The 17035-nt window shown below is 45.8% G+C and overlaps 1 long non-coding RNA gene across 1 annotated transcript; it reads left to right on the forward strand.

Moving 5' to 3' along the window:
• The first annotated feature begins 2232 nt into the window (after positions 1–2232).
• On the forward strand, positions 2233–15508 carry LOC125940830 (uncharacterized). Its single transcript, XR_007464036.1, has 3 exons — positions 2233–2315; positions 13420–13520; positions 15382–15508. It is a non-coding gene; the product is annotated as an uncharacterized LOC125940830 (long non-coding RNA).
• Positions 15509–17035: the final 1527 nt, after the last annotated feature.

A 17035-nucleotide genomic window follows, 5' to 3' on the forward strand; every position in this document is an offset into this window, starting at 1 on the left:
GTGCTCGGGTACGTGGTGTCGCAACGCACCAAACGCCTGCTTACGCAGACGCCCCTGCGGGGATTTTGCAGGAATTTAACGGTGCCCTTAACAGCCCAACAAAAGTTGCGAACCCCGGTGAGATGTCTTTTTAAGCGATTCAAGGTAGTAATTAGACACGCAGGCATAAAAATTAGGCTAATTCACTTGTCAACCAACCATGTCAGCCTATCCTGCTTATTAATTGAAGCCCATCATCGATATAGTTCATAAATGGTTCTTTGAATGCCAAGAACTGATGCCGCTAATTGCTTCGGTGTAATGAATTCCGGACTATGGAAATATGGAAAACCGAAACATGTACTGCGGAAGAGCACAACTGTCACTCCTTTGGCAGACGCCACGAGTGATGTGAATGCTTGCGCCTCACACGTGGCACGACCAATAATGTAGCGCTCTTATCGAGCCACGATCTCGCTGAAACTTTATGCTGTGACCTGGCATGGTCTCCTTGATCGGACGCAGCTGGTATTTTGATCGTACCTGTAGAAGCGCGCTGATCGGCTCATTCACGGTCAAGATTTCTGCGATGCACTCAAAGTCATGCAGCCCAGACATCGTAAAAAAAAACCGTAACGCTCGACACGAAACGTATTCGCCACTCCCAGCTCACCGGTACAGCCAGAGACCACAACGACGTGGCAGCAAGCACGCGGCCACGCCAACAACGAAAGCTATGAGAATAAAGGGGCAACGGCAGATAATTTTTATAGTTCGACTGAGTTCGGCGCAGCGCGATTTACGCGGCTGAGCCCTCCCGACTGAAAAGCGACCGGAACTGACGCTACGACGCTTTACCGTTGCCTAGACAACCCGGCGCGCGGCAGGGTGGGAAGGCGGAAGCTGCTACGTCACCTCATTGACTCTTGCTTCAAAAGGTGCTTTGTCTCTTTTTTGTTTGTCCGCGTCTCGCGCTCTGGGAAAGAATTTTAAACGTGTGATTGGTTTTCTGTGCGGTCTAATCAGAGACGTGGTCCGTGCGTTGTGTATTAATCGTGCCCCACCTCAACTCAAAGCCTTGGCACGCGCTGGAAGATGGATCCACGGAAGCAGATACGAGCAGTTGCAACGTGCCCGGTGTCGGCGGTCGGTATACTACTGTCAGTATGGAAAGTTTCAGGCAAGTGTCCGTTCATTTGGTGTTTATTTGATTACGTGTTATTGTTGGCTGTAGAAGTATCTCATTGTGATCCGATAGCATATTTCACTAATGTAAGCGCAAAAGCAGTTGCACGCAGTACTACGGCAAGATGGCTACCTCGATTGCCCGCGTGTGACTAGCAAGATGGCTACCTCGATTGCCCCCGTGTGACTAACGTTTCTGTGGCCACGTCGGGCGTGGTGCGCCTGCATAATCCCGCTTTGTGTCTGAGCGCTTGAACTATCGGAAATGTGGTGTTCTTGCGAGTTCAGCTCGGCTTATAACACGGTCGTTCGTTTTGTGTCGAGTAGAAAAAGAAGTGACGACTGGCTCTCCCTCGCGCGCCCGCGTACTGCTGCTGCTGCTGCTTGCCGGACGCCTTCTTCAGCGTGTTTTGGGCTATCTTTCTCTCTCCGTTTGTGTGTGTGTGTGTGTTAGCGCGCGCGTACGTGTTTTGTAAGCGCTTTACGTGTGCGTGCGTGCGTCCGTGCGTTTTTTCTGAGCGTCCGTGTACGTGCGTTCGTGCATGTTTTTTGAGTGTTTTGTATGTGTGCGTGCGCGCACGCGCGTGCTTGTATGCAGGTCTCTATGTGCTTGCGCGTGCGTGCGTTCGTGCGTGTTTTGTGAGCGCTTTGTATGTGCGCGCGTGCCTTTTGTGTGAGTTCTTTGCATGTGTGCGTGCGCGCGCGTGCGTTGCTGCTTTGCGAGCGTTTTGCTTGTGCGCGCGTGCTTGTATGTGGGTCTCTATGTGCTTGCGCGTGCGTGCGTTCGTGCGTGTTTTGTGAGTACTTTGCGTGTGTGCGTGCGCGCGCGCTTACGTGTTCTGTGAGCGCTTTGCGAGTGCGCGTGCTTGTATGCGGGTCTCTATGTGCTTGCGCGTGCGCGCGTTCGTGCGTGCGTATTTTGTGAGTGCTATGTATGTGCATGCGCGCGCGCGCGCCCGCGCGTACGTGTTTTGTGAATTTTTTGCGGGGGCGCGCGTGCTTGTGTGTGTGTGTGTATTGAATAAAGTCTGTAGTTTTACACGCAATAAACCTCTTCAAAATTGGTGCAGCGGCTGTCCCCGCCCTGAAAACCGAGTTCGGTGTCGAGCCACTCTGCAATATATGGAGGCAACGCAGGACCAGTGGAAGGTGTAAGTTTCCTCCTTTTTCTCTCCTCTACCCTGATGAATCCACTTCCTTGTTTGTTATCGTGAAATAAACGTTTTGATGATGATGTATGGTGTTTAATGGCGCAAGGGCCAGGTATGGCCAAAGAGCGCCAGGCCAGTGTGTTCATGAGTTGACAATGGAGCAATGAATTGCGAAAGGTAGATGTGTCGTGGCTGTAAAAGGGCCTAAAAACAATCGCTGTAAAATGCGTAAAATATATATGTAATAAAATTATGGCAATGGCTAATGAGGTGCACTATGAACACGAAAGAACAAATTGCAAGATAATGATGATAAACGAAAATTTATCACTGATAAACTTTTCAAACAGCACTACTGCCTTGACAGACCCTTTGAAACGCAAGGGCCTGGAGGCGCGTGCTATGCAAAACTACTATCGCGGCGACATCCTCTGGAGAGAGGATGCGCTACGAAACTATTGGGCAAATAACATGCAGTACTACATCGCTCAGGAAAATCCAGGACAGCTTTAGTGCTAAAGAGAGGTTTGTCGCCCAGAAACATAGCGGGATGGAGTGGAAGACAGTACCGGTACGCTAGGGGAAAGTGCCTTTTTCTCTCTGTTTCGGCTTCCCTGCACTCCACGAGGACGTGGAGCACGGTAAGCCTCTCTCCACATCTACCACAGATTGGTGGGTCATTTCCAGTTAAGAGGAAATTGTGGGTGCCGTATGTATGTCCTATTCTCAGACGAGAGAATAGGACATTTGTTCTTCGTATTTTCGTAACGGGATGCCAGGGACCTATTTGTGGCCTAACTAAGTGGAGCTTATTGTTCGTTTCGGCATCCCACAAGCGCTGCCAGTGGCTTCGAAGTTTCTTTCTCAAGTAGGGCTTGAGATCGCTGGCAGGGATAGAAGCGGTAGGGTTAAGGGCTCGCGATGTAGTTGATGTGGCCATTTGATCAGCCAGAACATTGCCCTCGATGCCTCTATGGCCAGGCACCCAGCATATAATAATATGCTGGTTAGACAGGTATGCCTTGCACAGAGCAGAATACAGTTCAATAAGTATAGGGTTTTTGTGTCTATGTAGAGTCATGACGGCTTTTACGACGCTTAGGGAGTCTGTAAATATTATTGATCTTTTGAGTTTCGCTTTGCCTATACTCTTCACAGCCGATAAAAGTGCATAGGCCTCAGCCGTAAAAATGCTTGATTCCGGGTGCAGTGCATCGGACTCGGAGAATGATGGGTCGACTACTGCATAAGATACCCCTGCATGTGACTTGGAAGCGTCAGTGTAAAACTGAGTGCAGGACGAGTACTTGAACTGGATTTCTAGAAAATGCATCCGTATATATGCCTCTGGAGCATCTTTTGTGACCTCTACAAACGAAGTATCACACACAATGAGTTGCCAGTGCCACGGTGGCACTGGCTTTGCTGGGGCCATCAGAGTATTTTCAAGTAGTGGGATGTCCATTTCTTCACTAATTTTTCTTACACGTAGTGAAAAGGGTTCTCTTGCTGTCGGCCGGTTATTAAAGAGTGTGGAACTGGTCATATCATTTACGGTTGAGAAGGACGGGTGTTCCGAGTTTGAATTTACTTTCAGGAAATAGGTGAGGCTTAAGGATGAACGTTGCATATCAAGCGACCACATGTCTGCCTCTACATACAGGCTTGCCACAGGACTTGTCCTGGAGGCACCAGTGGCTAGGCGGATGCATAGATGGTGTACAGGATCCAGCATCCTTAGGGCGCTTGGCGTAGCGGAATGGTACACTATGACACCGTAATCTAATCTTGTGAGTATGAGGCTCTTGTACAAACTTAAAAGACAGTGTGTGTCACTACCCCAAGCGGTGCGTGACAACACTTTTAGAAGATTCATTGTTTTCATACACTTGTTTCTTAGATACCGTATGTGTGCCACAAATGTAAGCTTCGTATCTAGAATCATACCTAAAAATTTATGTTCTGTTTTTACGTGCACGCGTTGTCCCTGCAACTCAATGTCAGGATCGGGGTGCAGACCCCTCTTTCTGGAGAACAGGACGCAGGTGGTCTTTTGTGGGTTAAGGCTAAATTCATTCTCGTCTGCCCACTTAGACACCTTGTTCAGACCAAGCTGAATCTGCCGCTCACAGACTGCGAGATTGCACGAGGCGAAACCTATCTGTACATCATCGACGTATGCAGAATAAAACATGTTTCTTGGGATATACAGACGCAGAGAACTCATTTTTACGATAAAGAGAGTGCAACTGAGCACCCCACCCTGTGGCACTCCAATTTCCTGCACAAAAGGTCTTGATACAGCATTTCCCACACGAACACGAAAAGTGCGATTAGATAAATAACTTTCTATGACATTTAACATGTTACCACGTATACCAACGTGCGAGAGGTCTCTAAGTATTCCAAACCGCCACGTGGTATCGTAGGCTTTTTCTATATCAAGGAATACATAGAGAAAGAACTGTTTATAGACGAAAGCTTCACGAATTTGCGTCTCAATACGTATGAAATGGTCGGCGGTGGATCGACCTTCTCGAAACCCGCATTGGAACGGTTCAAGCAATTTGTTTGATTCGAGAAAATGTATTAGTCGGCGGGTAATCATTTTTTCGAACAGTTTGCAGAGGCAGCTTGTTAGTGCTATAGGGCGGTAACTCGAAGCAGACGATGGCTCCTTGCCCTCCTTCAGTATAGGAATGACAATGGCCTCTTTCCAGGCAGAGGGGATCTTGCCGGAGGTCCATATAGCATTGTATAGGGAGAGGAGAGTTTTCTTTGTTTCATGAGAAAGGTGTTTCAGCATTTCATAAGCTATGCGGTCAGAGCCTGGCGCAGACTTATTGCAACAACTAAGTGATGCATACAGCTCAGCAATGCAGAATGGCTGGTTGTATGCATCGTTTCCCGTACCTTTTCTTTCTAGTTTCTGTTTTTCTATTGTAGCCTTGTGCCTTTTAAATGTTTGGGAATAATGAGATGAGCTGGCCACATGTTCAAAATGTGCTCCCAGGCAGTTAGCTTGGTCTTCCAGACTGTGGCCTTGTGTGTTTACCAACCGGAGTGAATAGGTTTGTAGCCCTTTTATCTTATTAACTTTCTTCCAGACTCTTTCCTCGTCTGTATATGAGTTTATGCCTGATAAAAACTTTTTCCAACTTTCTCTCCTGGCGTGTCGGCGCGTTCTTCTGCCCTCCGATTTAATTTTCTTAAAATTAACAAGATTTTCCGGCAGTTGGGGAGTCGCGTAGCAACCCCCAGGCTTTGTTCTGTTTCCTACGAGCGTTCCGACATTCCTCGTTCCACCATGGGACACGGCGTTTGCAGGTCGCACCATTCATTTCTGGTATACATTCAGTAGCGGCATTGATTATGAAAGATGCAAGATACTCAACCGCAGCATCAATTCCCAGCAAAGATATGTCAGGCCACGAGATACCACTTGTAAGACTTTTGAATTTCTCCCCAATCTGCCATATCCAACTTCCAGCGGGGTGCCTGTGGTAGAGGTTCGTTTTGTAGTGGTGATCTCAGCAGTATCGGGAGGTGGTCACTCCCGTAAGGATTTTTTATAACTTCCCATTTAAGTTCAGCAAATATAGACGGGGAAGCTACACTGAGATCAATGGAAGAAAAAGTTTTGTTTGCGAGATTGTAGTAGGTGGGCTCCTTCTTATTCAGGAGACACGCACCAGAGGAGAAAAGAAATTGTTCAATTAGGCGTCCTCGCGCATCAATACGTGTGTCGCCCCACAAGCTGCTGTGTGCATTGAAATCGCCAAGAACGAGGTAGGGTTCTGGTAATTCATCTATAAATGGCTGAAATTCATGCTTGTGTAAAGAATGGTGTGGGGGTATGTAGAGTGAGCAAATGGTTATGAGCTTACCCAGAAGTACAGCACGAACGGCTACCGCCTCAAGTGCCGTTTTGAGTGGAAGTGACTGACAGGCTACACTTCTGTCGAGTATGATGGCCACACCACCAGATGATGCGGCAGAATCCTCGCGATCTCTTCGGAAAACAATATTCTGACGTAGGAAGTTGGTGTTTCTGGAGTTTAGGTGCGTTTCTTGAACACACAGCACCTTTGGATTAAATTTATTGATAAGTTCTTGGATGTCGTCTAGGTTGTGGATTAGTCCCCTAACATTCCACTGCATTATTGTGTGTCTCAAAAGGGAGGAGAGTGACTTTATTTTACAGGGCCTTTGTTAGGCCTTGTGATTGGTGTTTTGTCTTTTTTGGAGCGGTCGAGAGAACCTCGCCGCTCCTTCGACGCTACCTGCGCCGTTTGGCTTGGACTGGTGTCCATAGCCTCTTGCGAGGCACTGGACACCCGCTCCAGAGAGCTATGTGTGCGTCGCGTAGACTTCATCTCGAGCGACGAAGTTTTTGTCCCCACCGGGCCGGAGGTCGAAAGGACCCCTGTGGCCTCTGCGGTGCCCTGGCTGCTGCCGGAGCTTGTAGATGCCACTGGTGTGGAGACTGAGAGATGGCAGGGCAGTGTTGGCTGCTCCCACCGTAGGGGCGGATGGCGTTGACCTCGGTACGCTAGGCGTGGTCCGGGCTGCCGCCAGAAGCCGTTGTGGTGCCGCCCCCCGTTGCACCACTTCGGCGAAGGATGTTTTCAGTGACAATAATGATGAGATCCGTTGTCGAGCTTCACGGAATGTTATATTCTCCTTAACTTTTACTGTAATTATTTCCTTTTCTTTCTTCCAGGCTGGACAAGCTCTGGAGTATGCAGGATGACTGCCGTCGCAGTTCGCACAATGTAGCTCATCATTATTGCAGTCGTTAGCAGAGTGAGCGGTTGTGCCGCACTTTGCGCAAATAAGCTGCCCTCTGCAGCTCTGGGATGCGTGACCAAATCTCTGACATTTGAAGCAACGTCGCGGGTTTGGAATATAAGCTCGAACATGAAGTTTTACATAGCCGGTTTCGAGAGTCTCAGGTAAAGTAGTTGAGTTGAAAGTGAGTATTAAGTGCTGTGTTGGGATTTTGATGTCATTCCGCCTGATTTTGATGCGCTACACGTCAGGCGCGTAGCCAGGGGGGGGGGGGCTGATGGGGCTTCAGCCCCCCCCCAAAATTTTTTCGTGCCGGCATGCACCGCCGACCAAAACTACCACCGACGCCGGGAATAATAATAATAATAATAATAATAATAATAATAATAATAATAATAATAATAATAGTAATAATAATAATAATTTATTTCCCATGAAAAGAATTACATGGTGGGGTTCTGGATAAAAAGTTGCACGCTGGCAACTTGACCAGCCCAAAAACCCATCAAAGGCAACAGAGGGCGTCGGGCGCTCACATGTGAGTAAACAGATGGGAAGGTGTCAATTTACAAAAAAAATGTGTATACGAGACAGGTAGTAATACACTTTAACAATTAGAAAAACAAGTAGTCTGCATTAACAAGGGAATATTCAATTTATACATGGGCATTTAGATTACATAAAGAAAGTCTTATTATACACAAACAGGAAGAAATATAGGGAGAAAAAAACCTAACATAGCACTATATTCAGGGCAGTATAAACTAAAGCAAATAAAGGGGGGGAAAGTCATACAGTATTGCATATGAACAAACTCATTAAACAACAAGGATTAGGTTGACTGAAAGTAGTTGTGCAGGCTGCATAAAGACAGAAGGTCTATTCTCGCAAGGCAAGGTTATTGAGTAAAGTCGGAAGTGTATGTCGAAGCATTTGTTGACCATAATTTGTTCTTGAGTGCGGAATGTTCCATTGTTCAGGTGTCTTAGTGTCATAGGCTGCGACATGTTCGTGTAGGCGAGTTATGTTCAATCATTCTGCATTCTGTCTACAATGTCTTTTTCACGCTCGAAAGACATTTCGGCACGAACATTGCGAACTCGGGCTGGATTCATGGCACCTGGGGTGGATTTCGTGGCACCTGGGGTCACGTAACGCAAGGAGCCCCATCCGAGCACGAACTTTCAAGGGCTTTTCGATAGCGTGCGGGCGCGTTGCGGCATCTCGCAGCGGCCGCGGAATCTACGGAGCGCATGGATTTCAATTCCGAAACTGTATGGGTGTAACGTTCTCTTAAACTTTTGACGCGAAAGGTGCACTGACATTTCCAAAGGCGTGCTTAAAAAGATTTTCAATTCTGGAACTTTATGGGGTTAATGCTGTTATAAACTTGCACCAACATGCGTGCACTAGAGCCCTCGTGTCCAAGCCGTTCCAGAAATGAAAGCACGCGCTCGCAATCTTCCACACGCACGAAAATACCAAATATTACCGTGACTGTGAGCTAGCAGCTGATAATTTTCTCCAAACATTTGCAGGACGTGTGCCCAATGTGATCGATCAGCTGGACCAGGGCCGGCAAAATAAAATTTGAGAAAACAGGTGAAAGGAAATGGCCAATTATTGAGGAAATTATTTTTGCGGGCTACAAGGTCTGGCTCTTGTTGGCCACAGGGACAGTGGTCCTATGGATTTAAGCATAGGCCCCGCTGAAAATACAGGTATTTTCAGAGCGCTTCTTCGCATACGAGCTAATTGTGGATATACATATCTGAAGAACCATTTGGAAAGTTGCCCTAGTAATGCCTCGTATTTAAGCATAGATGCACAAAACCAAATTATCGAAGTTTGTGGCGAAATTATCAAAGAAAGCCTAGTTGCAAAAGTAGGCTGCTTCTCCATACGTCCTGACGAAATGACGGACATCGCCGGAATCGAACAGCCTACTGTTTGTGCCAGGTACCTAAACAAGGATGAAAACAACATAGAAGGAGTGTGTTTAGGTTTTAGCACCGGAATAGATGCCCTCTCCCTTTGCGACTGCAGGTTCTATGTAAATGTGTACAAACTGTTCCAGATTCTAGTCACCCTTCCAGTGACCACTGCCAGCGCAGAGAGAATATTTTTTAACAAGAGTTTAATAAAAAACTACTTGCGCTCTACAATGTCTGTCGAACGCATGGTTAGACTGGTGCTTCTATACACCCACAGAGACGTCGGCATCAACGTGTCCGAAGTCATTGACCGCTTCGCTCAACTTCCCCGCCGAGAGAAGTTTGTCCTTTAGATAGCGAAGCAGCAAAAATCAATGCAAGTAAAGAGCTCTGTTCCTTCAGGTCCATAATCTCGTAATTATGAAAACGTATGAGTGTTCGTTAGCTTTTAAAACCGGAAACATTTTAGCCGTTTATTCTAGCAGTTAGCATCATGATCAAAATTATCATGCGAATACGATAACTACGAGGACATCAATAACCAATTTTGACCGACCTTGCTCATTGAAAGCCCGGCCCACGCGGCGTTTGCCGAAAACACACTCGGATATTGGGTAGTATAACTTGCCGCATCATCTGTGGCTTTAGTTTGCCTTTTTCTTTCCTTTTTTAGCTACCTGCTTTTACTTCTTTTTTGAACCGAAGCAATACCCAGTTTAATTTTGGGTGCAGAATATTTGTTGCTGCTGTGCATTCAGTTAAATTACACATTTTCGTACTGATTTCTGCATTATTCCTCTATTATTCTACCCACATGGCGCTGTCGCGACCGCCGCATGGCCCGAATACATAACACGGTTTCTGCGATCATAGTTTTGTTCTAGCATAGATCATCTGTCTTTCTGTACGCAAAGTTTACTATCTCTGACTCCGCCACGTGTTTATTTGTCTTGTTTGACGCATAATATACAGTGACGTTTGCTTAAATACGTAGATTAATTGGAGACTTAGACGTATATTTAAATATCTCGTTGCGAGGTGTTGTGTATACAAGCAGTGAACTTTGTTTCCAGCGACTCGTTTTTGCCCTTTAGCGAGTTGTATCTTCGCATTTGTATATTCCATTCTATCTTCGCATTTCTAATGTATATTTTGCAGAACTCCTACTTTTATGTGACTTCCACAGATAGGAAGATGAGAGGATTGCCCTTCGGACGGCTTTGGGGCACTTAGACGACAGGCCTTTTACGGAGGAAACGATCTTGGGCGCGTGGCCTCGTGCGTCTGCTGTGTGGAGGGCTACAAAGGCGCGGCTGTGTTTTTTGAAGTGCGCAAGCCTGTATGACCGCCTGTGACGAAACTCAGCGATGAACGCTTAACTTTAAATGTGCAACGTGTGAACTGTGAACTTCTCTCTTCCTTCTCTTTCAATCCCTTCTCCCCCTTCCCGCGTGCAGGGTAGCCTACCGGGCTCAGCATAGTTAACCTCCCTGCCTTTCCCTTATGTCTTCTCTCTCTCTCTCTCTCCTACTTTTCATTTGTACTCACTGTTGCGAGTATAATCTCGGTGTAATTACAATACACTACCGGTAACACCTGCTCCTGCGCAATCTATTGTAACGACGGACAGCGTCATTGAGGTTTTTTTCCTGGCTGTTGCATATGTTCAAAAATGTAAACAAGGTTCTTGAATGACGAAGATTCATCAAAATATTTGTCCTCAACTTATTCATTTCATGGCCTTTACGTTCTTCATATCAGCTGTATACACTGCTTTGCTGGTTTCGAACTGATAATAGTTCTAATGTCTGTGTGATATTTTCTTTCCTTATTAAATAGACAAAAAAATAAACGCGGCCGCATTGATATCAGTTATTTCTGCCAGAATTTTTAGGACATCCGAATATATTCTTTTATGAAAAAATACATATTTTACTTGACAGTGCGTAGCGTTCAATAATTCGTTTGCAGCATCTAATATACAATGGCATTAGCAATGCAGTTATTATTCATGTATTTGATCCCTCGACAACTTCTATAAGGAGGAGGCCGCGCTGCAACCTGAGCCCCCCCCCCCCCGAACAAAATTTCTGGCTACGCCACTGCTGCACGTGGAATACGCCTTGGTCCTTCCATCCATCCAGGCGTACTTCTTCATTCAATGTCATTAAGTCTTCATCTGATACCACGCCTTTCACTGTGTTCATAGTTCGATGTGCGCTCACAGAAACAGGTATGTTACTAAAAGCTACGAGGTGTGCGAGTTTGTTGTGTTGTTCCTTGTCGTTTAGTTCGAGGAGCAAATCTCCACTTGACATCTTTATTACCTTATAACCAGCTCCAATGGTCTCTTTTAGGCACTTGGCCACAAGAAATGGGGAAATTGCTCTAGCTTTCGTAGATGACTGTTCACAGTGAAGGACGTGGAATTTGGGGAAAGTTTCTTTGTTTTTGGGCCAGAATAGCGAGGTTGCGTCGGTGCGTACCCTTTTCGAGGCACGATCGGTAGAAAAGGGGTTTGAGGATCCCATGGAAAGAAGTGATTTATTCGGCAACGGCGTCTGCCACCCACCACGGAGCCCAACAAGGGGACGTGGCAGAACAATAAAGTCTGCACAGCGCCAGCAGTATGCCGTTACTATAACCCAATATGGTATACCCAAGGTAGCACAGCCACACCAGGTTAACCCTTGCCGCAAGGAAAAGTGGAAGTGAATAGAAAAGATGAGAAGACAGGAAATATGAAAAGTGGGAGAAAAGACGAAGATTGGAGAGGAAGACAGGAAAAGGCGACTGCCGATTTCCCCCGGGTGGGTCAGTCCGGGGGTGCCGTCTATGTGAAGCAGAGGTCGAAGAGGTGTGTTGCCTCCGCCGGAGGGCCATAAAGGTCCGAACACCCAGCATCGGCTGAGCCTCCAGGATCCCCCTTTCCCCAGACACGGCTAAGCCGCGCACGCTACACGCGGGAGGGTCCAACCCTCATGTGCTCGGGTCCGTGGTGTCGCAACACACCAAACGCCTGCCCACGCAGACGCCCCTGCGGGGGTGAAATAAACGTTTCATCAACAGCATAAATACATGAATCAGAAATCCGGAAAGTGTGTTTCTCCATTACACTAATTTCGATCGTGAAACGTGTACCTTGGGTTAGCCCACATTTCCTTGAAGTAGGCAACTGCTTATGGGGCGGCGGCGGGCGAAATGCGGCCGCCCTTTTCGCCCGCACAAAAAATATTTTGCCTACAAATGCAAAAACGCCCGTGTCTCGTGCATTGGGGGCACATTGAAAAACCCCTAGGGGTCAGGATCAATCCAGAGTCACCCGCTATCCCGTGCCCCTTAATCAAATTGTCGTTTTGACGCGTAACACTCCCGAATTCAAGGAGACAACTGCTTAAATTATGAATAGCTGGTTATTTGCGATATTCCGCATATAGCAGTTGGTTTAAGCAGCTTTTACTGAAGATATGAAGTGCTAAGATTTAGGTCTCTCTGGGGTGGTTCTCATGCCCTTCGAAAATTGTCCACTATAGCCCAATTATAATTCGTAAAAATGGAATTTATAAGGCATGCCCTCGGACTCGAGAATGTGTTTGATTGAGCTGTAGGTTTAATTGAGAAGGTTGCAGTGAGTCCAATAAATTTTTTTAATGCTTTCTCAGTAGGAGTGTCAAAGTGTTAAAAAAAGCGTGTGTGTGTGTAAATTGTTGAAAGCGAGTCATGTGGTGCAGGTGTGCGTGTGTGTGTAAGACTTCGCTCCTCGAAAGGGCAGGACTTGTGTAAAGTGACTTGTTGAACAACACTTTGCAAATGTGGTCAACATGGTTTAAATAATGGATTTGAGACCTGCAAGGAGTTGCGACATTCTAACGCATTCCTCTTGCATTTACCACGGATTTGCCACTGAATTCTACAACTCTCTGGTGCTGTTTGGCCAGAAAGGGCAAGGAAACAATAATTAATCAAATTTGCTTTATTCACACTATTTATAGCCAACATAGTAGCCCAAGTCACTAGTGTGATCGAGTATATATTTGCAATGTGGCACTAAGATTACTCATTACATTCAACTTAGCCGCTTTCATAGCTGGTAATAAACTTAGTGAGCACTAAAAGAAATATTAAACAATAGAAATACCGCTGGCACAGCACTGGCAACAGTGTATGAGCAGGCAAACGTATATGTGTGTGGAAATTTCAATGCAATGAACTTTCACTGCAACATCCGTGGTATGAGGCTTTTTTTTTCTCAGTAAGCTGTACTGAGTCCATACTTTGATTTTTCTCTTGCCAACCAAAATCACCTTTATTGCCAGTGATCTTGTCTCTCGTTCTGGTAGCATTTGTTTATGTGGAACTAAAAATGTCATTTCTTGCAGGTCATCCAGATGACAGCCTCACAATTCGCAGCCTTTGTGCTCTCCATCAGAAACCCATCAGGGGCAAGCCACTTATGTTTGCCTTCAGACAAGACAACATTGTAAATAGATATAGGCGTGTAGTCGAATATTCTGAAACAAGTTTCCATTTAATACTGTGGGGCTCCTTTGATAGCCTTAGGTTCATATTTTGTGCAGTTGTGTGTATGCAGTTTTTAGATATTGCCGATGGCACAGTGCAGATTGCAGATATGACGACTATGAAGTATATACTTGCAATTTCATTATTGCCTTTCATAATGAAGTTTTTCTTTTGTGCAAGGATATTCAGAGATCGGGGCATTTCAGCATCATATTCTGTATTGTGCATTCAGTGCTCATTTCAAGTTACCTTCCTCCTACCAATTTATTTGCGGGAAAAGAGTATTTGTTCACCCTCTGCAATGCGATTCTTATTTGCTCATTGCGTGAAACTCCTCTACGTTTGATTATCACATAATTATCACAACCTCAAAATTTCGGCTGCTATTGTTTTGAAAACAGTATCAAAATCAAAATGTGCTAGATTGCTATCAAGACTGCAAGGGAATTGAAGAAATTGCAAGAAACCGTGGCTTCTTATGGTAGTTGAAAACCTCTTTTCAGCAAACCATGTGCCTATTTCGTTTACTGAGCTGCTCATGAAATTCGCAAGCATGTTTGATTTAACACAGTCGTTACAGGAGAAGAGAAAAAAAAGATTAACAGGAGCACTTTTCATGACGATGCAATAGTTTTGGATATTCTCCAGGTGGCAAAATGTACATTTAGGAGAGAGAGTGACCTGGAATCGGAGAGGGTGGGGCAGGGAGCCAATTTGCAGCCATTGTGACTCTTGCATGTAGTGGCAACACAGGATGAGAAATAGTTGCGGCACTGCGGTCTAGTAAATAGGTCAGCACTTACATAAGCTCCCCCACAGTGAGGGGGACACGTAGGATATGTTGTCCAATAAAGATGGTGCTTTTAGGAGACAGCAGCAAATATTTTAGGCTCTAGATGAGCAGCTACAATATGAAGGACCACGTAAATTGTAGGAAGCCAACATAAACTGAGTAGAAGGACATACGTCACTGTTCGGAGCACGAAGTACAAATTCGGAGCATCAGGAAGGATTGTAAGTATAAATAAGGGAATAGTACTTGTCAGTGTATTGCCTAGCTAACAAGGGCAAAAAATAGTTGGCAGGACGTTCTATATTTTCCAGGGAAATGTGGTGAAACACTGATTCTTACTCAGTCAGTAAAGAAATATACATCAATAAATAAAAGTAACTACGTATACAGAAAAGGCGTTATAGACTGCAGTGGAGAGTTGGACATTGTTGAGCTAGATGCAAGTACTGCTTTGCTACTGTAATGCAGGGCAGGTGAGATTGCAGTTGGGGGTTTCGTCATTTTTGTCTGTTGTGCACTCTCTCTGTACAATAGTGCTCTTCATCTCGGAGTGTATAAATGTTGCATTCAAAACAATTATCATGCCTTGAGCACAGCAGTCTTATTGTGTCTTCTCCCATGAAGTCTTCTGCTGCAGTGCTTCTGAAGTGTAATGCACAACTACATTGCAGATTTTATATTGTGAGTTTTATATTGCGGTCACATCCATGCTCCTGGAGAAATGCCCATTGCTGAGAGATGTCGTTGGTAGAGTCTACATTTTATGCTCTTATTTTCCATAGTGAAAAGGCTACTGTATATTCATCTTTGCTTCTATGCCATCTTGTATTCACGATGACTTAGTGATCGCGGTTTCTAAATTTGAAAACTGGAACTTTTGCCCAATTGAGCTGTGCCTTGTGTTCGGTCACAATAATTAGGGTTGTTGTTTTCAGAAGCTTGATGCCTTATCAAATTCCCCGCAGTGTATAGGATCGTAATGAAATGTAGAGTCAACTCTCATGATTCTGTTATTTTGCTAATGCAGGAAGCAGGATTCCAGCACAGCCATCTCCTGCACTTATGGTCAGGATGCTCAGACAATGGAGTCCCTGTTCCTCGTGGTTAACCGTGAACAGTATTCTTGCTTTTATGAAAGCTAAAGGTGATTTCCTGCATAAATTAGAATTTTGCAGCTCAAATGTATACACTTTATTCTAATTTGAATCAACTAATATATGCTGTTTAATATTTTTATAGTGTTTGATACAATCATTTCTTGTTGGAAAATATTAACAATGATGTTTAACATTTATTTATGCATTACTGGCTGATGCATGATTGCCTGTGTTTAAAAAATGTGAACTCACACATTTGAAGCTTCATTCAGTAACCAGAGTATGGCTGATTTAATAAACATTATTTGCTCATTTATGTACAAGCCCTAATCTTCCATTATCGCACCAAGTACAAATAACTGAGAAATTGGCATTGTATTATCTGCATGTGGCCAGTAGAGTACCTTAATGAACAGTGGTTTGTTTTTATAAGGCCGCCATTGATACGGCCCTTCGCACCTAAACAGTAATAAATCTGGCATATTTAGGCTGTCTTGCAGTAGAAAAAAAACATTTTCAAGCAACATATTGTGAGCGCATTTTGCGCATATCGTCGTCGTCATCTGTACATACGTCTCATCATCTTGTGCGATCGCTATTTGTGCATATCGTCGTCGTCATTTGTACATACGACTCATCATCATCTTTTGTCTCGTGCGGTGCTTCGTCTCTGACTCGGGCAGCTGCTCGGGAATAAAGGCATCGCATCGGCCGACGTCTCACAAGTGGTGGAGAGTGCTTTCGATTCCCACGTCCTCTTACTTTCCCGATTCCCCTGGAGCTCCGATCCGGTCGTCGTTTGCTCTCGCCTACCACGGTGATGGCAGAAACCAACCCGTCCACCGGTGCTGCTACCACCTCTGCTCAGCCCGCTGGGCCTACCTGGACGGTGAACACCACACACCGAGATCCTCCCGTCTTTGCCGGCCTCCGCGGCGACGACGTCGACGATTGGCTCGATCACTGCAACAGAGCCAGCGACGCCAATCATTGGGACGACACGCACAAATTGCGGTATGTCGCTTTTTACTTGACCGAAGTTGCGAAGACATGGTTTTTTAACCACGAAAGTGACTTTTCGGACTGGCCATCATTCACCCAGCAATTTCGCCAGATATTCGGCATGTCCTCTGGACGTTCCGCCGTCGCGAAACAGAAGCTGGCAACGCGCATACACGAGCAAGACGAGTCCTATACGTCCTACATTGAGGACGTCCTCTCTCTCTGCCGCCGCGCACAGAGTGACATGGCGGAAGCTGATCGCGTTCGCCACATACTGAAAGGCATCAACACGGTCGCCTTTAATGCTCTCGTCATGCAGAACCCAAACTGCGTTGGGGATATTATCACGGCCTGCCAGCGTCTAGACACGCTCCAGTCTATTCGCCTTCCACGCGCCTCTACCGACCCTCATCTCAACGGTGATGCTGAGCTGCGCGCCCTGATACGCACTCTCATCAGGGAGGAGCTTCACGGCCATCTTTCTGGACCTACGACGCTTGCAACCGTTCGCCCCACTCCTACTGGACTGCGTGACATCGTCAAGGACGAACTCGCGTCGATGACAAACGTCCAAATGGACAG

This window comes from Dermacentor silvarum, chromosome 10 (assembly GCF_013339745.2).
Source record: "Dermacentor silvarum isolate Dsil-2018 chromosome 10, BIME_Dsil_1.4, whole genome shotgun sequence".
Classification (NCBI taxonomy): Eukaryota; Metazoa; Arthropoda; class Arachnida; order Ixodida; family Ixodidae; genus Dermacentor; species Dermacentor silvarum.